This window comes from Diprion similis, chromosome 2 (assembly GCF_021155765.1).
Source record: "Diprion similis isolate iyDipSimi1 chromosome 2, iyDipSimi1.1, whole genome shotgun sequence".
In the NCBI taxonomy this organism is placed as follows: domain Eukaryota; kingdom Metazoa; phylum Arthropoda; class Insecta; order Hymenoptera; family Diprionidae; genus Diprion; species Diprion similis.
Window position 1 is genome coordinate 14469695 of NC_060106.1, and position 25523 is coordinate 14495217.

At 40.4% G+C, this 25523-nt stretch overlaps 1 protein-coding gene across 2 annotated transcripts in view; it reads right to left on the minus strand.

The window, feature by feature from the left end:
* Positions 1-8081, minus strand: part of LOC124416101 (neuropeptide CCHamide-2 receptor-like) — a 66555-nt gene extending 58474 nt beyond the window's left edge. For both annotated transcript variants that reach the window (XM_046896971.1, XM_046896970.1), the window contains exon 1: positions 7674-8081. The gene's annotated coding sequence lies outside the window, so the exon portion shown is untranslated. The remainder of the gene's footprint in view (positions 1-7673) is intronic.
* Between the last annotated feature and the right edge of the window lie 17442 nt (positions 8082-25523).

A 25523-nucleotide genomic window follows, 5' to 3' on the forward strand; every position in this document is an offset into this window, starting at 1 on the left:
GCAGGAGGCAATGAATATTTCCATTCCATGCGAGACCGGAGCCTTTGTATAATTGAAGAATATTCTCGCAGTATTCGCGAAAATTATGCGAATGATCAAAATTCAGAATATTTTATCAGAGCTTTGATCATTGGGTGTGAAATTTTGACTCTTTGACTTTGACCCGCAAATTGTGTAAGACGACAGCGATGAATTCTACGTCAAAAATATCCACAACTTCAAAGTAAAGCAGCTGCTACCAATACCAGTCCAATTACATTGTACTTCACTGCCTGAATTCCGGGACGTAGAATGTGTATGCAATATTCATATATAGACAGAAACGTGAACCATGTGTCGGCGGATAGGCTGTGTAAGTTAGGTGTGGCGGCAGGTCGGGTTTTGCGGAGATTCACGACAGCAGAGGGGGAATAAATCAGGCAGGAAGCTATCATTTTCCAGTATCCCCAGCGATCCTGGCCTGACTGGGGTAAGCCAGACGTGACATGCAAACGTGTACTTGTACAGACCGCGATCCTGAAGGATCGAACCATACACTGACGATCGCGATCCGATCCGATCCGATTAATTACTCGTTTATCTCGCGGCGATTCGATATTTGGAATTAGGCGTCGCTGCATATTTGACCGATCAATACCTACGTATGACGATAATAATAAGTCTATTGCCTCGACTGAGGCATCAATTGACTTGAACAGAAGCACCAGTTAACAGTGCCCCGATTTTCAACCGAAAGGTCAAGCTCGCCGACCGTGTCTTTATTGGATTTTTAATGTAGACGAAGGGTTACGCTGAGAGTTGATTAAGAAGCTTGCTTGCCCATTTCAATGGGTATAAAATATGTTACAGACAATGGTCGAATAGCTGAAAAGTATATTGTGGAGATGCTCTGTAGAAATTATGCACAAAAGCGTGGATAAATTAAGCGCGATCACGATCGAGGGATCTATTACTCGCATGGTCTTGTGTATTCTGCAGGATACCTACTATACACAACCTACATGAGGCGTACGTGTGCACGGAAGTACGTACGTGGAATATTATATCTACCCTCCCTGTTTTGCTTCCTCGCAGGTCAACAAGGCTCAGGAAGTGCCCCACGCACCGTCAGCAAAATTACGGCAATGCCTTTATTTAACATCCTCTTTCTCCTAGCATCTGTGTATGCAGATATAGTTAAAAATCTTTAAAGAGGTATCTGAACATCGCGGCATTGTAGATACGTAAAGCGGAAACCTTGTATGAAATTACTAAATCTGCGCGAATCGTCGCTCAAGTACAATTTCTTCCCAGCCCACGATTACCATGGTTCAAAAATTTTATTTTTTTCATCGTTTGATAAAAAGCTGGCACGCTTTATGCTCACGACGATCGTTGCGACGAGTCTTGACATAAATTGTTTTAAAAAATTGCAAAAACTTCCTATGTTACAGCTTGATGAAGTAGGGAGTAGATGGGCAAAAAAAGGAAGTATAGTGAAAGGGTATGCGAAGGGTAAAAATTACACGGCTCAGGGCACATTTACGTGAGCTTGATATACGAGCACACTGACCGCAGTTAAGCTGGGCATTAATTACGTCACCCTGCATGATTATTATCGATCCAAATACTTTGCGACTTTCCATTATGCGGGAACGATAATGGGAATTCGGGTTAAACAAAGCCTTACGTCAATTATTGAATGAACAAATTTTTTTTTTCCATCCTGGTACCGATAACTTACGCTTTATTTTAGGAGAGTACAAACAAGTCTTCCAATCCGATATTCGAGTAAGCGTAAACATTAGCTAAAAACGGAGTTCTGTTCATACAAGAGAGTCGGTTACTCGATCTAGGATCATATCCGGACTGGTCCTTGAGACGAGATCAACGTCAAGCGAGCATATTGGTTTTCTTTCACGGTGTACAGCGATGAGACGATTCAAGAAAAAAATTCCTCGATGATACTACGTAGAGTTCGTCTGTACAGGCTAAGCCGAAAAGTAATCAAAGTTTAATATTACAACTCGGTTCCAGAATATTAACGCATGTGTGTGTACATCAGAATTTTCAAAATGTCTAATTGCGAACAAAGTAAAAGCGAACATTCAGACTAATTTCGCGTAAAGTCTGCGAGTAAAATTATTTGAGGCTCAAAAATAATATCGAATCAATACATACACGTATATATATTTGTTATTTTCCGAGTTTCATATCTTTCGTGGATCTACTACAAAATTTTCCAAAGTAATCAGGCACCAAAATTGTATACCGGATGCGTAAAACGTGATACGATCGTATCGTTCCACACCGTATAAACGATGAACACAAATGGGTTAATAATTTGGAATGGAAGGTACGGTGCCTCGGATTTGGAAATAATGGCGACAACGTGAGGGTAACGAGCCACGCGCGATATCGCACGGGAAAAACGCGTATCTTGTTTTACTCGTGCGTTCAATTAATGGTAACACGTGTCCCCGCAAGTACATGAATACCGCACCTATTCGTCAATTCACGTACTATCCTACACATACAGTAGAATGAAGTACAGTCGAGTGAAGAATATAATGAACATGATTTCGCAGGATGGCCTGCAGTACGCTACGCAAAGGAAGAATGGGTCCAGCTGGCGAGCATTAATTCGTCTCGTTTGTCAAGGACAATGGCTTCTTTTTAACCGACCAACTGAGACGGTATTCCGTTTTCCGAAAACCGAGGTTATACAAGTATACACATAGTAGTTGACTGTAAATTGTGGACACAGGGACTCGTTTATCATGGCTGCGGTACCGGAAACACTCGGAATGCAGCACGTCTAGGCTAGCAAGAGCGCCGGGCTGTTCCCGCGAATTTAATTAGATGCGAAAATCACTTAACCACTCAGCAGCCGAAACCGCGTACAGGTTTCATTAAGCTGCGCACGATGAGGCAGAGAACGTGGAAATTAATTCGAACGAAAATCCTTTCTAATAATTCCAAGAACATTAGTTTGGCTTCCGCAATTGCGGAGTTTTGAAGATCGCATTACCAGAAATGAAAATCTCTTCGAGAATTCGGCGCTTAGACTATTCGCCGTTTCAGAATCTCCAAAATTCCAAGAAGAAAAGGAATTACGAGATAATCATTCCTGCAAAGAAGGAGAATTATAATAAGTGAAGCTCTCTTCAAGATTAACGAGGAAAGTAATCGTGGATATGAGACGGCTTTGACGTTCAACAGAGAATTCTGGAATCCGTCTGGAAATTTTGTGGGGCGTTATTTTTTACACAATATATAAGGCGTAATTGACTCGGGAGTGAAATTGAGATTCGCCACTCTGCAGGAGCCAGACATGTTTTACGCATATATACGCGGTAACGTATACATTTAGTAGTCGTGCAGATCCGTTTCTCAAGTGACAATACAGATTAAAGGGGAACGTTGACAAGGATAATTTTCAAGATGGGTTATCGCCCAGCCATTACGGATTCGAAACTGACTCACTTTCGCATCAAGACAGGTTTCGTGTAAACGACTTGCACAACGGGTGAAAAAAACGGCTTGAAAATTGCTTCATCGAACCATAACGCGTCGTGAAAATACGGACCACCTACTTTTTACGATCAACTCTACGCGGTGCTCAGTGGATCGCCTTTACTACTTTTATCTGAGAAGGGCTACTTCTCGATCCATATCAAGATTCCGTTACGTTTTTTTCTCGAGTCTCAAATACTTTGCTCACCATTCGAACATACCTATAGAGGCGACAGTAAATTCAATAATAACCATTCGCTTTTGGAATTCAGACATTCGTATGCACCTGGTAAATCGAGAACGAATAAAATTTAATAACGCAATATAACCTCGACGAAAACCAGACAGTGAAATTAGTAGGGAGTTTCAATGGGACGGCGATAAAAGTATACAATACCGATGTGGAGGTGATGTAATGTATCTATCCAGAATCGGTTCGCGATCCGAAAACTTTTCGCCAATATAGAAAGAATGGAATAATATTCTACGCGTTGAACTTTTGGCATCTGCTGCAGGTCATCGGAACTATATAAGTTTTTGATTTGAAACCAAGTCAATCGCGTAAAACTTATCCACCCTTGTGTGACATTGACATTATGATTAATGACATTCTGCCTTTCCTTCCTTCCATTTCGTATTTGTCCTCGTAAAAATCTGCGGACGTCCGATATCCTTCCGATTCGATTCCGGATATCACGTAAGCCTTTCGTATGAAGGAAAATAAACAGCGAAAACATTCACTCGACTACGATTCGGCGTGCAATTAAAATTCCTCGCTATTCACCCGAGCGAATTTTCCTTACGCGTTGGAATTTATCCGTTGATTTGACGCAGGAGTGGGCGTAAAACTTTAGGAGCGTACTGTTGAAAGGAAAAAAAATAAATAAATCTGAGAGAATCGAGGCGGTTGGATCCAATTTAGAAGAATAAGTTTTCCTCTTCTTTTCTATCACATCCTTGGGCCGTTATCAATAACCGTTACCAAGCAGTGTGACTATTTCATACGTGCATGGATTTTGACTAGATTTCTCGTCAAACCAACTAGAAAAGTATTTTTTTTCGTTTTTCTTCCGTCACCGAAAACTCTGTCAAATTTCAACGACGATTGCAAAGCGGTTTTTATTACTATTCTCCACATCTATTGCCGGAAAAACTGTTTGTTAATCGATCACCCGCAATAGCGCGGAATTAACAGACCCTCGCACCGATACCACTGCTCAAGGTAATTTTCCGCAAACAGGGTATGTAATTAATTTACTGATTAAAAGCTTGAACGTTTAAGAAGCATCTTCCAGCTTTCAGGGCTGAATTTATCTTCTCCGCGAGTGAAACCCTCCTGCCGACTCCTCGGCCCCTAGCAGGTAATCCGTTCTAAATTTTCAGACCACGACTCAAAACTGGATCTTAATTCTAGTCCAACCTTATTTAGTGTGCATCTCATGTCTGTCATTGCAAAAGACTTTCGTCTGGCAATAAGTAATCATTGAACGTGATTCGAAACATCTCACCTCTGACCGTAGAAATTTCACAGAAAAGCAATAATCCAATGCAACTGCAATCGGACTCAAGTATAATAAAGTAACCAACTTTACCTCAAACATTTAAACAGACTTTAGAGCGCTTATAATCGAAGTACAACCGTAGTGCTAACGTATTATTAATGTCTGGTTTGACCGGTCGCATGTAGTTTAAACTAATTCGGACCCGAGACGATGTGCCGCTATTGCAACGACTCGTAACCGCTAAACGAATCATAAAGTTAGCACGTGTACACACAACACACACACAAACACACACACGCTGAAGGATGGAGGTTTGGGATGGAAAGCGAGCCGGTATCAGTTTGCTCGAACAATAACTTTGCACTAATTTCCTTCCAGGAGAATCCTCGAGGGTTCCAGGAGGCTGCAACACACCTCGGCGTACCTTCAGGTCCTGATTGTGAGTGAGATAGGATCTTTCCATTTTTCCGGGGGTGTCGGCGCTGGCATGCGACTATTATTTATTATTCAAAGCCCGCTTCCGCGGTCTCGCCTTACTCGCGAGATAATTATTCTGTTACACGTACGGTGGGTAGATAATTGCGCTTGCGGTTATAAATTTTCGTCTCGCAGAGAAATGCACTCTCAATTTCTATTCCTATAATTTAAACTGCAGTACGACATAGCTAATACCTACATGCACTGGACGTGCAATCTCTTATGCAATTATCGGATAATCGCTTCTGCAATCGCCGCGTTGATCTCGGAATTTGTGCATCAATCTCCTTACGTTTACATACATATCATCGAAATTCTACTGTTGATACACTGAATTTACACTCGGAACAACCGACTGGCCTGCAACGTCACTCTGATCGAGCAAGCGAAGACATCTGCCTCGTTCAAGAATTTCTCAATCGATTAACCTTGCGTTTGAAAGTTTGAAGAAAGCCATCTAAGTTACGAGGTACGTCTCTGATATTACATCTTCCACCAACCGCGACAGGATATTAAAGAAAGAAAGTCGAGGGCAGGAGAGGATTTTGAAAAATTATCTCATCTGCGCAGACGAGGCAAGTTTTGATTGTCTCAAATATCGCGTGTCTAATCGTAGGTATAAAGAAGTACACGCCGTTGTACAACCTTTTATCACGAGTAATAAGGTAAAAAGATGTATTTTTTCCCCCTTTCTATCTACGGAAAAAATACGAGGCTACATTCAAAAATTTTGGTATTGAAAAATTTTCTACGTGGAACTGTATTTTTTGACTATTAGTAAAACATGAAACCATAGCTACGGACTGGGTAGTAAATAAAATCTACGGAAATTTTTCTCGGTGCGGCGATTGATGACCCAAGCGTGATATTACAAGCACGAGGATCGTGTGGTCGCAATTTTCACATCAATCTGAATGTTAATTCGAAAGAAATTTTCCGAGAGCTCAGTCTTAAGCTGATGAATCCGCTCTCAATTAGGCAGTCCGGTGGTTTGGGCTCAACATAGGGATTTCCTTTGATCTCGGTCATGGCCAAGTGACACGTATACGAAATGAAAATATTAACCGAAAATATGAGTCGAACGAATTTGAAACCCGGCAGTAATTGTGATTGGCTCATAGCAGCCGAGCTAGAGCATCTTTGCTTACTGTTAGCGGTCGTAAATCTTCGGAACGCAATTCAGTTGCCTTCACTTCAACTCTAGTGCGTTAAACTTGTTTTATTATTCATCTCTGAGTGGCAAAAGCCAAGATATGCAGCTTATATATCTCCCTGGCAACCTTGACGCTATTCGCAACCCTGCATATGTGCATGAAGAAAGGTCAGCTGCAGTAAGACGCGCACGGAAGTATATAGAGGAAAATGATTCGATAAGGCAAGTGAACCTATAAGGTGTGGCAATCTTATCGGAGACCAGAGCCAGCATCCTTCCGTCAAATCCAGTTTCGAGTAAGTCGAAAGCAAAAGGTCAGCATCCGAGAAAGCGTTTTCTCTTCGTCTGATTCTTACAGGCTGTGCTGAACTCCATCAGAATAACTTGAACGGGCAACTGTGAAAATTAACCGCGTTTCGGAGAAAATCGTTTTATTTTACCAATTTGTCTATATATAAAAGTAATCCTCGCTTTTGCCGCACGTATTATTTGTCTATATGTATATTACGTACGCGCATTTACGTACATCTGCAACGTATAATTCTCACGAAACCTTTCCAGCATAATCGTTACGCAGAAGCACGTAGCGTTTATGTAATCAATTTAACCGGCTCCGAGTCTCGCTGGTTTATAATGTCGGCCAACGGATCAATTCGAGAGTCGATCAACTTCAACGAAACTGAATTGAACATTCTGTTAACCGTGTTTGGTGTTGGCCAACACGGAAGGAAAAATTTAGTTACTGGCGCACTTATTTATTGATATTACTGCGCCAGTCACTGATTTTTCAATGGAAAATTATCAAATCCGACAGTAATTTTTCTCCCTCTCAAGTATTACAACGCCGAGTACTTGGACGTTAATATGCATTCAATTTGCTTGCTTAGATGGCGGGCAACGATGCGCGTTACGCATTCTCACGAAGCCTGACTTGCAGAGCCGCAAATAAGACGAGCATCGACGATGGTCTGATCACCGAATATTATGTTTACTTGAAATGGATCAAAGCAAGTTCGGATAAACCGTATAATGATGCCTTATCTTACCTCGTCTGATGTTGAACAGCCCCAATCAAGTTCTGACCAAGGATCAGCAGCCTCCGATTACTCCCTGATTTTGGCTGATATTTTTATTTATTCAAAATGACTTTTCTTCGAGAACCGTCCCTCGCTAAGAGCAAACATTTTCAAAATTCGTTTGACAATCAATCGCGGCACACCGCGAATTCATTTGCGCTCATTACGTCGAAATTCTTCGCTCCATTTAAGGGGGCATCCCAACCCAATTGGTGTAAAGGAAAAACCGATTATTCGTTTTTCGCAAGCTCAAACAGCTAGAAATTTTGATGAAAATTTCAAGCTTTTACCGGATTGCAAGGATTGAAAAATTAATAGATCGATACAAGCGAGCTATTCTCGCGTATATTAGAGCTGAGTTACTATGGCTAAAAATAAAGCAACATGAAACAGAGGAGATTTGATTCTCGCAAACTGTAATATGTGCGTGTTACAACCGGTAGAAAGAAATATATTCGAATAAAATTCCAAGGATGAAAAATTTCAGGTGCAAATACTTTCCAGATTTTTTTTTGCAATTAATTCTGCAAAAGCCACACGTATTGTAACGGTCTTAGATGAAAAATGGAGGAGATAGCTTTGCGGTGAAATCGAAATCTGCTTTTAAAACACAATCCTTATGGGTTCCAAGTTTCGCTGGGAAGATTCGATGACTGAACACTTTTATAAAATTAGCGTGATTCAACATACAACTATATTTCTAAAATTTATTAACCATTAGCAGAACTGGTTTGCTTGAACATTGAGTTGAAAGTAGGTGGATTTTTCACACTGCAAGGGAGAGACACCCCGTTAAAGTTACGCGAACGATAATTAATTTTACCAGCGTACCTGCGACGAGCAATTCTCCTTTCGTTAAATTCCGAAAGAATTTTTCACCACAATCATACAGCATACCCTAACAGTTAATATTAAAAATACCGCGCGTACGATATAATTATATTTTCAAAATGAAGTTTTGTAGAAAATAATTGCAACGAGTTGCGAGATAAAATCGTTAAAAACTACTTATCGAAAATAAAGTGGACGGAATGATAAAAGACTGCAAAAAAATGTCAGTTCGCGATTCTTGTCATATAATTTGTCATGAACAGCAGTTTATACGTGGCGCTTGATAACGGTGCAAGCACTTTCCTACCATTCAAATATATTCTATAAAACTTGTAGAAACAACAAACAACAGCCTCTAACAATAACTTTTCCTCATAATAATATCATTCGCGAATGTCTATCGCAAATTCTTTTACGAATAAATAAATTTAATAAACTTTGGTAAACGGAGTCGGCAACATTCCACCGGAAGTATTTTAACCTACCCGGTGTAAAACAACACCCTCTCCCGTTAACTTTCTATATTTAAAAATATTCGCCGAGGAGCTTTCCAAGGGTGGAAATTTCACGTCGCGGGCTGAGAGCGCGCTGCAAACTGAATCCAAGCGCCACGACGATCAGCGGACGGAGCGACGCAGCCGCAGATATCGCGAGAAGCCGAAACCGAAACTGAATCCGAAGCGGTCAACATTCCGGCCAACCAAATAAACTGACAGTCCCCGAGTTGACTATGACAATTCGTTATAACCTGGACGTGGAGGAGACACGACGACGTAGGTATATTCGTGCAGCCCATAAACGTCGCCTGGCTGTCCTGGCGCCAAGGATACCCGAGGAAATTTACACGTCTCGTGTCCTCCGGGTGCTTGCAACTTACCGCTGGTAACAATGTTTACCCTTGGGGAAATCCTCGGGAAGAGGATCGAGAGGGAACCGGCCGGGTCTCCATAACCGGATACTTGAAATACGATTATTTCTTGAATCCACGGATTATCGCTGCTTCGGCTGATGCTCACCTCGATGATCCCTAATTCGCGGCTAACCAGGATACCCTTGAAAAGGACCACCGTTGACGCCCTCGGAACGCTGACTTATTATACCTTGAAATCCTTTTTTATTTCTGCTTCTTTTTCTTCTTTTTCTTCTCCTCGACGTTGCACAATTTTGTAAAACGAGGTCTTCCGAGACTTTTCATACCCGCAACTTCGAGTAAACGGTTTTGGACGAAAATTCAAAAGATTTCCTCGTGCTTTTCGTTTAGTAAGAGGAAAATTCTGGAGAGGCTAAAATATTTCCACAGGCTGACAGCGTTTTCGGTTTTTTCTTCTCGGATGAAATCTTCCAGGAAAAATTGTCTTTGCCGCGGTAATATGAGGACAGGCAAAGAACGTCGTAGAATTCGAAACGAAATAAGAATCCTCATCGAATGCGTTTCTAGTTATCGATTACAGAGGAAAAAAACACAAGCAACAAAAATACCGATGGTATACTCAAGATATTCGAATAATTAATGGAAAACCTTATATGAAGTACACGGATAGTGCGGAAACTGCATCCTTATAAACCAGTATAGTCATTAAGTCATTAATTAATAGCGATGAAACCCAACTTGTTAGGTGTCATAATCGAAGGTAGACAAAAAAAAAGTCTAAAAATGTGATTACGATAAATTCATTATAGCAGTATGACCGTGTGGTTATTAAAGGGCAGAGGATATAAATTCCATCGTTAATACCGCTCATTATTATCATCCTGCGCTTTCGCAAGTTCTTAATTAGCCCTGAGCCGCTGCAGGTTATACCTACTTGAAGTATGGAAAAAAGAAGGTGAAAAAGAAAAAGAAAAAAGAATCAGGACGAGCAAGAAGAACGGAGGAAAAAACCTCCTCGACAAATCTTATTAGCCTTAATAGCTCGAACCTGCAATTTCCAGTAGCAATTCGCGCAACAAGACAAGATACATAATCACGCGCCATAGCATATTCAATCTACCCTACGATCCTACGATCTATCCCGGCTTACTTATGTTTTATTGTCAGGTATGTCCTTTCTCTAGGTGGTCTCCCGTCGAAGGCTGACGTGTTTAGATCAGCTGCTGATATTTTCTGTACCTACTCGCAGAAACAAATCTCAATTTATAATAAAAGTGCACTTGAAGACAGATGACACTTGTTTTCTGTATTACAGGAGTGCAACCATTGCAACGCTGAGCTTCGCTTGCGCCCAGTTCTCGTCTATGAATCCCTCGCCTAGGATTGCTTATCATCTGATGCTCTGATTTCATAGGTATGTGAGTCTGTAGGTACCGAGTGTAGATGGCTGTACTGTGACTGTATGTTGCAAAACGTGTATGCTGCTCAACGGTCGCAATTTTTTGTCCTATCTCTCACGACATTGGCTGATGAATTTGCTATTACTACAGTTAGCATAGTTATTGGAAATGGATGTCTGCTCGTTGTGGTCTTTGTGGTCGAACGACTCGAGTGAGTGGGAGAAAAGATTAAGTGTACAAGTGACGTGGCTTGTCTTTTAACACTTCATGTGCGATCGAGAAATTCGGATTTGACAGCACTCGCAATTGCACAGGCAGAACAGATGTTTGCTGTGACACCTGTTCAATGCATCGTTCCACCACTTTTTGCAACCAGTGCCTCCAGCAGCGACTAACAATAAGCCAACTAATCTATACGATGTCATGCGCCAGCTGGAATCGTCAAGCTTGTTGACTAACAAAAACTCGAATCAATTCAGAGCTCCTTTCTTGGGGTTGAACATAACATTGCTGAGCTTCGAAGTGATGTCTTCGATCTTGCTGTTACGCAGGAAGCTCTGACTAACCGCATCTCCATTCTTGAGGAATACTCTGAGAATCCTGGGGTTGAATCCACTGACTATCAAAATGAGAATCGCTTGCTAAAGGCTTAAATAAATGAAATGTCGAGTCGTATATAAACGATGGGCCTTCAATCTTGCAGTCTTCTCTCCTTGGTCTCGACTGCCTTTTTGTATCCTTCCACTGAGATTTTGCTATTCGGTGTTCCTTTAGCAGTCAATGACTCTGCTCGAGTGATCTTCGAAAAAGTTTTTCTGGCTCTAGGCGTTCCGAATTTCCTCAACGACGTCCTTGACATACATAGTCTGGATAAAAATAAACACGAGTTAGCCATAGGTCAGAATAACCAAGAACCTTCGACTTCCACATCCACATTGAGTCATAATACAAATAAATCGTTCATTATCACATTAAAATTTCATCAATATGGGCAAAAAAAAACTTATATCCAGCTAATTGCCGCCCTGTTCTTATCAATAAATCCGAGTGTTGGGTTCGGCTGTTCGGTCAGATCGTCAGTCACTTCACTGTGCAGAAATCACGTCTACTCAAGTATGTTCATTAATATCTTCCAACCGAGGTTCAGCATCTTATTCGTCTGGACTCGACGGTATTTCGCTTTCCTCCGTGGTTAAGTAGCTCCAAGTTTCTTACTTACAGTTAACACAACTTTTTATCTTTCTCTGCAGTCATCAAAGTTTCCGCAATATTGGAAAAAAGCTTGTCTTCGCCCACTATCTAAAATTAAAACACCTCTTTCATCGTCAGATACGCGCCCGATAGATAATCTGAGTGAACCGTCAAAAGTACTGGAACGTCTCGTTCATAAACAGATCGTAGATTAGCTCGGTAATAACAGTGTTTTTGACTCACGTCAACCATGATATCGAAATGCATCAGTATTGACGAAAGGCGTATTACCATTTCAATTCTATTTGATTACAGTAAAGCATTTGACAGTTTCTCACTTGCAACCGGCAACTTTCGTGGCCAGAGAAAATCGAATTTTCAAACTCAGCACTTGATTGGATTTGAGTAAACAGCAAACACCACCCCCAACTATCCAACCGAATGCAGATCTGAGGAAGTGATCATACCATTACCGACTGTACTATGTATGCAGTAGGTATTTAACAAAATATTATCACCAGTAGGGAACTGACTGTGGGAATTCCCGGTACGTGATTAATATTCGCGATGTAGTAACGTTTCGATCTCCGCGAAGATTGGATAGGACTATTTGCCAATGCGTGGTCGTCCTCACTTCTGACGTAGATGCTGCTGATTTATTCAGCACTGTTTGCCAGATATCACGACCTGACGAACCATCCATGGACCATTTTACAGATAACAGTGACGCGTGAAGATCCGTCAATTTATTCCACGGCACGCATAGCATGGTGCCCATAACGTACGTATACTAATGTTGTTACACGACTGGTGATATTCAACCATGACACGCGACCGACGAAAGTGCAGGAGCGAGGCGTCCCTTTTATAAAACCGCGCAAAAAGTGTTACATGGATACGCGAGGATGAAATATTAATATTACTGAACGTGAACACATGAATCGTATGGAAAATACACGTGAATACTCGAAAAGCCTACGGCGGTATTCCTAATGTGTAAAACCTATTTCAGTGATGTGAAACAATCTTATCGTCCAAATATTTAATCTGCTAATGGGGTTCGAAGATTGGAAATACACTATGTAATTTGGATCTACCCTGTATAATGGAAGAAAGGGTTGAAGTGTTCGGTGAAAAATTCATCTAATACTTTCTCTCCTTGTTGAAATCGGAAATTAAAAGATATTACGTACTTTGTTGAGAGTTTTAAGCCAGCTCCAATGGCGAGGATATATAATACAGTCTCGTTTAGCATTTCCAGTACCCGATTCCGCGAGGTTGAAGCATTACAAAGGTCCGTTAAAAAGGACCAGCGCGAAACGAGTCCATCAGTCAATGCTGAGAACCCGAAGGCGCGTCGGGTGCCGAAAGTGTCAGGTTAACGTATTGAAAAAAGGAAAACCTCTTGACTCGGTTTTCCAAAGTTAGATATAAGTTTTGGATAATTTTCATCGTACAGTTCAACACCGCGGGTACAAAAGGTCCGTCGGGTGCGTCAGCGATTGAACGACGATACTGAAAAATGGATTGTATCCAGTCAACTTTCTGCAGCCTCGCCCGTCTACCAGTGCCAAAAGGGAGTTGGAATGGTGTAATGGAAAATCGAACATCGTCGGGCATTCCATCATGTGAAAATCGGAGATTTGCGCTCCAACTTCGGCTGCGGTAGAGATATTTGAACTTGGGTTGTTTGTAGCATCAAAAGTAACGAGTCTCGTCTCATAAGAAAATTTTACGACGGTCTATCTGCCTATCAGTGTGAAATAACTTGTAAATTGCGACAAGACTTGGGTGTGTATCTGGATGCTTTCGCTTCGCTTTGCCTCGTCCTTGACTGTCTAATACCGAGATACATAGAGACACGCGGGTGTAGTAATGGGCTTGAAAAAGTTTTCGTTTATTACGGTTGGTCCGATGCCCAATGTTCGAGAAAGTTTGGTAAACCGTTCGAGTCATTGAGGAGAAGTAAAACTCGTGCAGATCCTTTTTTCGTACGTATTTACTCGTCGATTTAGTCAGCGGCGGGCAATTATGCGGTGCCTACAATTGAGGACATTTCTTAATTAATTGGAAAATCAGTATTGAATCAGCAGCAACGAGCATGATGCCCGTTTGTTGGTGATTTTGTGCCCCGATAAAATAATATATATACACGTCTTTTTCGTCCGTTAATTTTCGGCGGTTTGATAGATGCCTAAAATTTATCGTAGGTATGCTGAAAAAGTGTGAGTTCGAAAGAATGGGACGTCCGAACGTTGTAACTTATTGTTAATAACTTAGGATATACACGCATCCAATTCAACTTTACAGTTATGACGGTGAGTTAGTTCGAAAACTTTCGGTTTCTGTTTCCATCAAAGTTGTACAAACTTCGCTGCTAGGGTATAAATTTCGAACATTCAAGAACTCGCTCAACAAGTTCTTCCCGAAACTTCCGCAGAGAAATCCTTTCTCTTATTGCTACCATAACCGATTCGATAATCTGCTGCTGCGCACTGATTGCACCACATTCCATGCTGCCATAATAATTTCCGTCGTACGTGAACCGTTCAAATGATACTGAGAAAGGATTTTCCCCAACTGCAAATCCTGGCCACCTAAAATAATCCATTCCAGGAAATGTGACCAGCGGATGTGTTCTTTCCTATGCCGAGCTGCCACTCGACGGCGTTGCAGCAAACTGCAGCAAAATCCAACGCTTCCAACGAAAGGCCCAAAATGGATAATATAGCGTAATTTGCGGCGATCAATGATCTTCGTTGATCAAGGTAATATTATTTGGCCAAGGTTACGATCGCAAATTTACCCCGAGTTCTGCACGGCGTAATAAATACGATCGCGTGTATATAATTGCTTGTATCAATAGAAATACGCGCGAGGTAATTGCACGCGTTGGCAGATTTCGGGTAATTAACGCTGAGGTGTATAAACACTGGTGTCACGCAGGGGTTCTTGAAGATCCTACCCCAAAAATCATTTCGTAAAATCGGAGATATCGATTCAAATACCTTGAAAAAATTTTGGGATACTCTCTAACTATGACATGTCGATAGAAATTAGTTATTCGTAACAGAAAGAAATTTTGAATGTGAAAAAAATTCGTAAAACAACAAATTACCGGAAAATTGATAATTTTACTCAAAAAATTATAAATCACTGAATTTTCAATATGTTGCGTTCAAAAATTGACTGAGTAACTCTCGAGACATAGAGATTTGATTAAAAGAATATAGACATACTGCGTAATGAAAAAAAGGCATTTATTTGAGTGACGTTAAGTTTTTGCAAAAAGCAACGAAGCAACGATTTTTACGATATTTCATCACGTATCTTGAATCAGATTAGATTCTTTTCAATCTTTTTTATATGAAATTTACGGTATCATGCCGTGGAGTCATGTTGACTCCGATATGCAGCGTTAGAGTCAAGTTCAGATCTCAGCGATATGTCCGGACGAAACGATTCAAGTCGTTCTTCATGTTCATCGAGCGGACGACGTTAAAAGCTTGTTACATTAAAATATGAAGAATCGACGATAAATCATGCATACAAAGCTCTTCATTCAATCTCCAAATAACTGACAGTCGTTACCCAAGGACCCCGTGCTTCTTATTTAAATATTCGTTTTCTTTCTTTTGCTTCGTGAATTTTTCTCCAAATAAGAATAATTTGTCGGTTAGAGTGTCCATGACTAAGTAACGCAGTAAGCTTGTAGCTTCCCCCGAAATATTTACTGCCTACAAACGAAAAGGCATATTGATGACATAAAAACTGAGAATTTCCTTGTTTGGATCTGCCGAGGAGCTTAAGGGAGGGGCTGGTGTCTTCTTAATGAGCCACACGAGACTCGAATTTACTCAACGCTCTGTTATTTTTCATCCCCCACGAATATCGTCTTCATCAATTCCTGAAGATCGTTAAAAACTGATCGGGGTTGAGAATTTAAGAAGAAAAGAAACAATAACAGTGAAAAGCAACCCACGCTGTACGCTTTCATGTAATAAAGTTGTCCATTGTGAATGAAAGAGGAGATATTATCCCCATAACGAAAAACCATTAAACTCTTGTGATTTTCTAAGCTCATTAGGCATAAAAGTGAAAAAAGAAAGCACGACCATGATAATGAGCCTGTAATAACCCAGCCAACCAGTCGCGAGTAAGAGCTGATCTGCATAGGACATGTATACGTCTAATTTTACAGTTTTAGCCAAGACCAGGAAGACGTGGGAAGGTAACGCTGCCATTGGCCAAGTCGTTAAAAGTTACGAGCCACTGATCTGGGTTATAAGTATGCATATATGCACGATTCTCGCAACGTTTATGCAGCCTTCTGTTTAACAACTCTTCCGCCACTTGTAAACAGGCATGCAACATGCATGGCACACTCGTAGTTGACGCGGAAAACTAGCCTCTCTTTAACCTAAATAGACGTAAGCTAATGGAGCGAAAAGGTTCTTCAGCAACCGAAACCACCGACCATGAAGGGTTGTAGATTGACGGACACCGATCCGCAGAACCATTACGTGATTCTTGTTTAATTAGGACGGTTGGGCATTAGGGTGGTTCACCCGAAAAAAAATATTTTCTTCAGTGCTACTTCCTCGTAAAACTGTTGTTTATGATGAAAAACAAATCTCCTGGAAATCCGAACTCGATCGGATAAGATTTAAGGATCCAGCCTTCCAGTTTTCGTTTTTACGTCCAAATAAAATGTAGGAAAATGCTGACTTTGACTCAGCATTGATTTTGCGTGAAAATATAGTCGAAAATGAAAAATATCAAGAGACCTTTACAACAACGATATTTAGTACAAAGAAGGTCTCCAGATATTTTATCCAATTTTGCATAATTTAAGAATTATTGTGACTTGGAGCTGAAAAAATTGAAAAATCAAAAATAATCGTATCAAATTCAGAGAAAATTCAAGTTTTTATTATTTTTCATTTTCGTATATATTTTCCTGCAAAATCCATGGTAAGTTGTGTTAAGCATTTTCTTACTTCGTGTTATTTCAATATAAAAACGAAAACTCGAAAGCAAGACCTCTGAGTCTTATCCAATCGATCTCAAAGCAGAGGATTTGTCTTTTATCATAAAAAAAAAAAAAAACAGTTTTATGAGGAAGCAGCACAGACAAAAATAATATTATTTTTCTCTTCGCGAACCACCTTGTTGTACATATATCGACCATACAGTTTGGATTGACAATAGAATGAATAACAATCTTACCGTCGCGTCGCGCAATATCTTCGAGATACTACTTATACTATTCTACGACCTATACTCCTCTGTCACTGTCGTAGCAGCACCGCAATATGATACTAGTTGAATCACACGACGTCATATATGTCTCATGATTTGAGCTGTATAATGGAAGAAGAATAGACCAATTCAAGTCTGGTGTATCGCGCAATATTCTCAACATATATATATATACTCTTGTGTAAATACTATATTAAAGCCATTTGTAACCTATCCTCGTTGAATTAGACGATTGTACGTGGGTCTTGTAGTTCAGATTGTATAATGGAAATAGAATAGATCAATTCTGTTGGACGGTAATACTATCGCATGATACTCTCGACGTTTACTATAGCGCGAATGATGTAGTAAATTAGGGCCGATGTAGCGAATGAGACTCACAGTCAGCTTCGCGTTGCTAACTAAAACCAGGACGGGTGAATACTGATCTAGTTTCAATTGTTAGATAAGGTTCGATTTCATATTCAACGAATACGTGAAAGATGTTTTGATATTACATGTTATTTGTTTTTTTTTTTTTTTTTTCTACGCAGAGGTATTTTTCTACAGTGTTCCAGTTGTTTGTTCAAGCGTTTGTGATATAAAAAAAAAAAGATAAGATAAAATAAAAAAAAGCAACGGGAGAAAAAAAAACGTTGAAGAACGCTAGTAATTTTACACTTTCAGCCAATGCCCGACAAATTGAAGATGTGTTCGAAGGGCGAATTGGATACTATTTTTGATTCCTCGAAAAAACGTGAGTGTGATTGCATGTGGTTAAAACTTTTTCGACGGCGCTGTTTTTTGGAGTAGACTTTAAAGGGATCGCGATGCGAATTACTTGTTAGTATCTCAATTTATATTCGCGAATATTCTTTCAATTAGTCAAATACCGCGATTGAAGTAATTTCTTTCCGTGCAAAACGTTTTTTTTTTTCCCCCGTAAATGTTGTGGAAATTTATATTCGTAAAAGAGAAATTGCGCAGTATCTCGACGCGTGATCGATTTGTAGCGCAATACACATCAAAAAACTGTTGCAAAAACATTTCTCGTACGTGAAAAGTTTTTGTAAAATTGGATGGTAAATTCATATCTACATAAGTAGATTCACTCCTTCTTATCCTTTTTATCTCTACGTTCTTTTCTCATGCCCTGGCACTGACGATCCCCCTCACATTATGATATTTTTCGGATTTTCGCCGGAGCTCTCGGAGTCCTTTGATCCGTGAAGAGGAAAATCTTCGCCTCGCTATATTCGACACACTATACCGTCGTGCCACCGAATGAAAATTGGGGGGCGGTGAAAACTTGGAAGGCTCGATATTTCTAAACACTAATACATCGAAATTTCAAACATTTGAAAATAAAATAACGAAAGGCGAATCGTACGAAATCTTGATTTTGACACGTTCGAAAATTGAGATTTCGAACAATTCCTCTTTGGTTATTTTATTTTCACATGTTTGGCGCTTCGATATATCGGCCATTAGAAATATTGATCCTTCAAAGCTTTGACCCCCACCCTCAAAATATCCTTGATAAAATATCCTCGCGTCACGACCGATAAATGCCGCTAGTCTGACTCAACGTGCGGCTGTTCCACTGAAATCAAACCGTTCATATTATTTGACGTAACCAAGCTGGAGTCGTCGGTCCTTCCAGGTGTTTGGTTTTGTCGCCTAATGGCTTCGCCAATTAAACTGTAATATCCATTTCGCGATATTCGGGTTCTTGCTTCATCCGCGGATATTACCGAAAATCCAGCTGATAGGACGGAGGATCTTCTGCGTGACTCTGAGCCGAGATCCGAAAGCACGGCGGAGACATTCGTCAAGAGTTAAGCTCCTCGTTACTACCATTCTTTCAAGGGACAGATGGCGCGGGGACGAGTCTAAGGATGCCGATCCACCTCGAGCATATTTCAGTTGAGCCCAGCTTGCAGTCGAGATTATGACATCCGGGCGAATCCGCCGTCGCTCGCCTTTTACCAGAGAAATTTAACCCCGCGTGCCACGTGGGGAGAAAATGGAAGACAGCTGTTGCCAAGTCGGCCGCAGAATTTTTACTTCCCAGCTATAAATTGATGATGATATCCGCCGAAATTAAGCAGCGTGCAAATCGGAAGTCAGCTCACGCATGTTCAATTGTTCACCTCTGTCAATTTAATCGTATTCGTATTTTACCCATTAATATTTCTATCGCTCAACAGGTAGGCAGTGACAACGATAATAATCGAATATTTTTTTTACGAAAATCTTTTATATTTGCGAATGTCGAATTATACGGTATATCGCTGTTTCACTTTTCATTTCCCATGGAGGTATGATACTGCGTAATACCGTTTGAAGTTTAATATCACAGAGAATGCAAAGATCACTTTTATATTTCCGAAAAGGCGGTTTTGTCACATCCTTGGCTTGGATTCTGTGAATACTTACTCGACGTGCCTTTCAATGCTTAGGACTGGAACGTCCACGTTGAATACAAGTCAATTCCAACCAAGAAAGAAAAGTTCTTTCCCTTTGAATTTGGCAAAGAGGCGTCTTTTCTTTGCGACACGCATCGGTGATTATGAACAGCCGGATTAGCCACGCGCATTTTGAATCATTGTCAATTTGTGACAAGTCAGAACTTGGAATTATTTAATCTTACGAATTGTACAACAAGATTGTAACATACCGCACTTACTTACATTTACTGAACTTGAACCTTGCAACTTACCGAACTTATCAACCGAACTGTATCATCAACTCCTTAATTACGAACTTACTTTAAATTAAGTAAAATCTATATTATGTGACCTCAGTAATCTGGAATATAAATTTTAATAAAAGCCTCAGCGGCCATGAACTTTTCGGCGGCAACATTCATCTCCGTTCATTCATCGCGTTATCTCATCATCAAGCGTGTAGTCCATTTAATTCGTTCCGAAGGCATTTCTCGCGGTTGGCCATTATAGCCGTCCAGTCGAATTTTTTCCCTCGAATTCCAGCGAGATCCCCGAACTCGAGATTTCGTTCCGAAATTCAATTTCCACAAATGAAAGGAAGAACGCGAAGCTTTCCTAATAATAGAATCGTAATCTTATCAGTTTGACCGGCTCATCGCCACGCAGCGTTGACTTGATCCTCTGCGACGGGCGAGAATAGGACTTAGACTTTTATCAACAACAAAATACGTGGCGCCCTTTTTCTACTTGCTGAGAAAAATTGAAAACATAGAAAGCACGAACTCCAGATGAGTCCGCGGGTCTCTAAATTCTCTGCGGAGAGAATAAGTTTTCCCAGGGATAAATATATATATATATATATATATATATATATATATATATATATATATATATATATATATATATATATATATACATATACATGTATATGTATATACATCCTCCCGGTATGTATAAAGCCGGGATTATCTGCTCTTAGAATCGCACGGCACCGTTCGAAAGAGATTGAGAAGCGAGAGATATCGCGGATGGCTTAGCGTCGAGATAGCCTCGCAGCTTATGAGCTTGCAATGCTTCGTTGTGTTGCGAATCCCTCTGCAAAGGTCGTGGGATTTTGATTTACCGGTTAGCGCCGAATCTGCAGGCGTCGTCGTCGCGTCGCGTCGCGTCGAGCCGACGGTCTTCGTGTAAGTAATAAATCCGAATCATTTGGTCGCCGCGATTTCGTCTGGTTCCTGGCAAAGCGTGATCACTCCTTGCAGACACAGATACGTTATGATTGAGGCAGAGCATCGCCGTGGCTCCTTCCGTTCCTTATGAATTTTTCATCCCAGGTCCCGCAGCGTTCCCGGCGGTAAATATGCGTGCTTCGTAACGCATTCCCGAGTGAAAGAAAATAGTTCCCTCTGGACGCGAACCCTGAGAATTCCTGACCTAACCGACAAATTGAACCCACGTACCAGAAACACCTTAGCACAGGTCAATCAACTGGTTTTTTACATCAACGCTCGATATTGGCGCATAACTGTGACCGGAAATTCGAACGATGAGAACGAATATCCTGCAGCATTGATTTTTTATCGTAATCATTTTCTAGTTCTTTGACTTGGTCACGCTTTTTTAATAAAAATTCATCGTTGTATCAGGGATGGAGTTTCAAAACAGGGTGAAAAAAAGAGCAGAAGAATATTTCGCGCTCATGTATATACATACAGTCAGCCTACTGCCGTTGCAATCAACGCGCCTGCAATTATAACAACTGGAAACGCAACAGTAACGAACTGACGAAGGTTTCGATCAGGCTTGATTGGATATCTTCACGATACAGAGAAGCGTTCATTTTAGGAGAAGGAGCTTGTGCAATTAGTCCAACAACGTTTCCAGTCCAACTGACTTTCAATCTTTACCCAACATTTTTTCCGCTCTGTTCTTCTTTGTACCAGGCGGGAGTCTTAGGGATTTGCCTTTCTGGTAAAATTTTAAGGTGTGTTGTAATAATGGTGACTATCCTTTGTTATAGAGGTTTGGAAAGCTCTTGTTTGGAAAACAATTTACGAGTATTTTAACTTTTAACGAAAACTTAAATTTTCCCGTACCCATTATATGAATGGGAAATGAAAATTAAAATAGTCACCCGTTACAGACCTTAGCTAGAGAGCTCATCTTTTGGGAAGATCTTTTTTTTTTCTTATAAAACACTGATATTTGACGGGGTATACAAATGGCAATAAAATAAACACAAAAATGTTAAGGAGTAGTTTTTACAAGAACACTCAGCAAGCGCAACGTTATTGCAAGGCAGTTTGGCCTCGTTTATCTACCGTTCCTTGAAGGCGTCGTCTTGATTCTTTCACCGGGGGAAAAACGTGTATAACTTCGCACCATCGACCGGAAACACGAGACATCTTCGCATTCTTCCGGCTTACCGAGAAGCGAGTGCCAGGACTAAACTTCGTCTTTTTTACTATATATATATATATAAATAATGTATATACGTCATAAATACTTATACCTCAGTCTTTCCGTTATCCATTTTCCCAGCGCTTTCGTTTCGCTCTCGATCTCTACCACTTTTCGCTTCTACGTCATCATACCCCGCAAAAAAAAAAAAAAAAAGCAAGCACTTGGATGTCTGACCTAGGTTCGCACGCCCGGTGACATGAAATACGCGATGTTTAGTAAAAACGTGCGTGGAATAAACGTCCTACTCTCGGTTTGCCGCGCAGAGTTTTCGCAGCAAGAATTTGGAATTCACAAAGACTCCGGATCAATAAAGAAATCTAACACCTGTTTGAAAATTTACATGTAATGTTCTCATACTATGTATATACAATATTGTCGTACCACATCATGTACTTAGCGTATCCCTACTCGAGATCCGCTATTTCAATTCTCTTATATTATTCCAAGCATACGAACCACGTAAACGAATATCAATGAACATCTTAACCATGAGTACGATAAATATTACTTAAAGATCGTCACCCCAAGTAAAGAATCCTCGCAAAAGAATCTATCCTACAACAAATTATAATTTTAAAAAATCGCTCCTAAAACCGCGAGTTTTCTCGATCAAATAACACGGGAAAGATGTCAAACATCTTTTTTCCAAATTTCAACCCTCGACCGTATTTAATTTACATGAGAGAATTAAATGCAAGTTTAAAAGTTACTTATACGTATAAACTGTGAGCACACAGGTCACCTGCTGACGCGAAAGTGCGAACATGACGCGTATAGCATAGAGAGGTGGAGAGGTAAGAGAGATTGACGGATTCCCGAAGGAGCAACATTCGGTCCTCGACGCAGTGACGGTGACGGGAAATACCGAGGGAATACGAAGCTGCAGACGCCTAATGTCCGTCCCGACTGAATCGCACCCTTGGGATCGTTCGGGGATAAATTTTGACGAATTTATGAATTACATAGCAGTGTTCGTTTCTTCAACGAGAAAGCGGAGAGGGATAGAAAAGACATTTTACACCCCGAGGTATAAATAATGCGAAGAGCAAGAAGCTGACTTATCGTATATATAACGACATTATTCGGATATCGGCGTGAATCTGAAAGAAGCACTTTTCTCACGGCAATCCGATTTTTTCAGATTAATTATGTCGCTCATATACGTACACTCCAATGTCTCGACTTATTCTCATAAATTTTCAACTCCAGAGCGTCGGTATTTCGTTTAGTCAACATGCGTGTTAGAATGGTCCTTTTTTTATTATTGATATACTAATCATGCCTTTCTCCTACCTGGGAATCAAACCAGAATGGATAAAATCAGTTGATGTAAGGGGTTGAAAATTCAGACATATTATTTTTGAACGATTCGAAACGGGTTTTGGGGTCGTCGCGACGAAAATTTCTCCACGATCAAGTTAAGGATCAACCTAATTTACATATATTTCACAGCCTTGCGCCTAGACCCAATAACACTAAATTAGTGATACCGAATCGTTTGATTATTTAATTTCCGAATCGTATAATTGTAATTAGCGAATAAATTCTCGGACGAATTAAAATTCGGTGAAAATCGTCGTCAAGTTTGAGTGAAAATAAATACCTCTTTCTCTCGCCTGCGGTCTTCGGAGTGTTTCAATTAGCATTAATTGCTCTGAAAATCGGCTTCTATACTCGGAAATGAGTGAGAAACTCTCAGTTCGGCTTCGAAAACCGAAATTTGGTAAGCGGCGTGAAAATTAATTATATATTCGGGTTTCAACTTAATTTAAAATAAAAATGAAACTCTGAACAATTGCATATCAGCATGTGTCCTTATTGAACTAACTCGACCACAAATAACTGTAATAACTTTCTCTCTCTTGGGTGACAAACCACGTGCGTCCACGTTGCGTGGAAAGTTTAACAGCTTTTGGTTAGTACGTCTAACCGCTGAAATTCTTCATTCCAAGAAGAACCGTGTCGGAGGAAAGATTGTTCACGTCTTTGATCGGCTTTGAATTTCTTTTATTACCAAGTTACCAAGGATTCTTGGAAACCGTAAAAAATTCACCTTCAAACTCAGGATCCTCAGGATACCTTAGAGTTCTCTTTGCGTATTAGCTTGATATTCGGATTTCATATCTTGCAATTATATATGGCAAATAATACTTATCAGTCGAATAATCCGATTGAAATACTTTTTGAAAATAGTTTTACCCCTCTCCCTTCTTCCTTCTCCCCGAAAATTCCTTGTAACAGCTGAATTAATATGCAAACTATAGAGAAAAGGTTTTTGAAACAACCTTAACAAACGAGGTAATAAAATAATCATACACGTCTTGCACGAGTGATAGGGGTAAAACGAAGCTCTGGAACAACGGACATCGAAAGTGGGGAGAAACGATGCAAATTTGACTGAATGACTAAGGGTCATTGAAGAGGAGAGAGAGACGTGGATTACATGGAATGTTTGCATATTGTTAAGCGGTTCCTCCGCGTGGTGGTGGAGGAAACAACAGACCTCGAAGAGCTTTGTAAATATCAAACGGGTGAATTGATAGATCGAGGCGTGTTAACGGGTTTCAAGAATCGATAATTTACTTCAAGCGTCTAGAGAAGAGCTCAGCGAGTGATTAAAACAAGGTTCTGATGCTGCTCGCGCGATGATTCTTTTCTAATGCCGATAAGCATCATCGGAATAAAATTATTGCGATTGTTGAATGTTGATTTAATCCCCCGAGCTAGACTGCCGCACTAACCATGTTTTACCCACATCAGACCCAAAGCCTTGACATAAATTATTATTGGGGGAATTGTTATTGCGGACCCGCTAGATAGCTCACAATCGCAATCATTACTCTTCATTCCGAACTCATTTAACGGAAAACCAGATAATTAATCCTTAGCCCGGTTACGGAAACTTCTGAAAGTGGATTTCGTAATTACCCGAAACTCCGTTTCAGGGCAGCCTGTTATTACAGCTACCTTTTCGTACCCCATTACGCATTTCAACATTTTCCGACAAATCATGAGGAAAAATAAATAACTTTTTACCACCGAGTGGGCAACGTTGATATCTCGATTTTTAACCACTCGTTTCATCGACTTCCTCGATCTCGGATGCTGGGAGTCAATCTACTTATAAGCGTGGGAATGGCTCCGGTGATCTATTTGCGGTTGCAAGACGACGGAATAGTTACTCGGCGATAAGCAAGTTTAGATTGAAACGCTGACTTTTGCTTCAAATCGATCACTAATTGGCGGTAATAATTTCCCAACGATAATCGGACGTATCCAGGCGAGATCGCTAACGAGACCTCGGTAAGATGGTGATCCTATTTTCTCTACCAAATCAACCCCGAATGATCGCAGTTCACATACGCGCTTAATA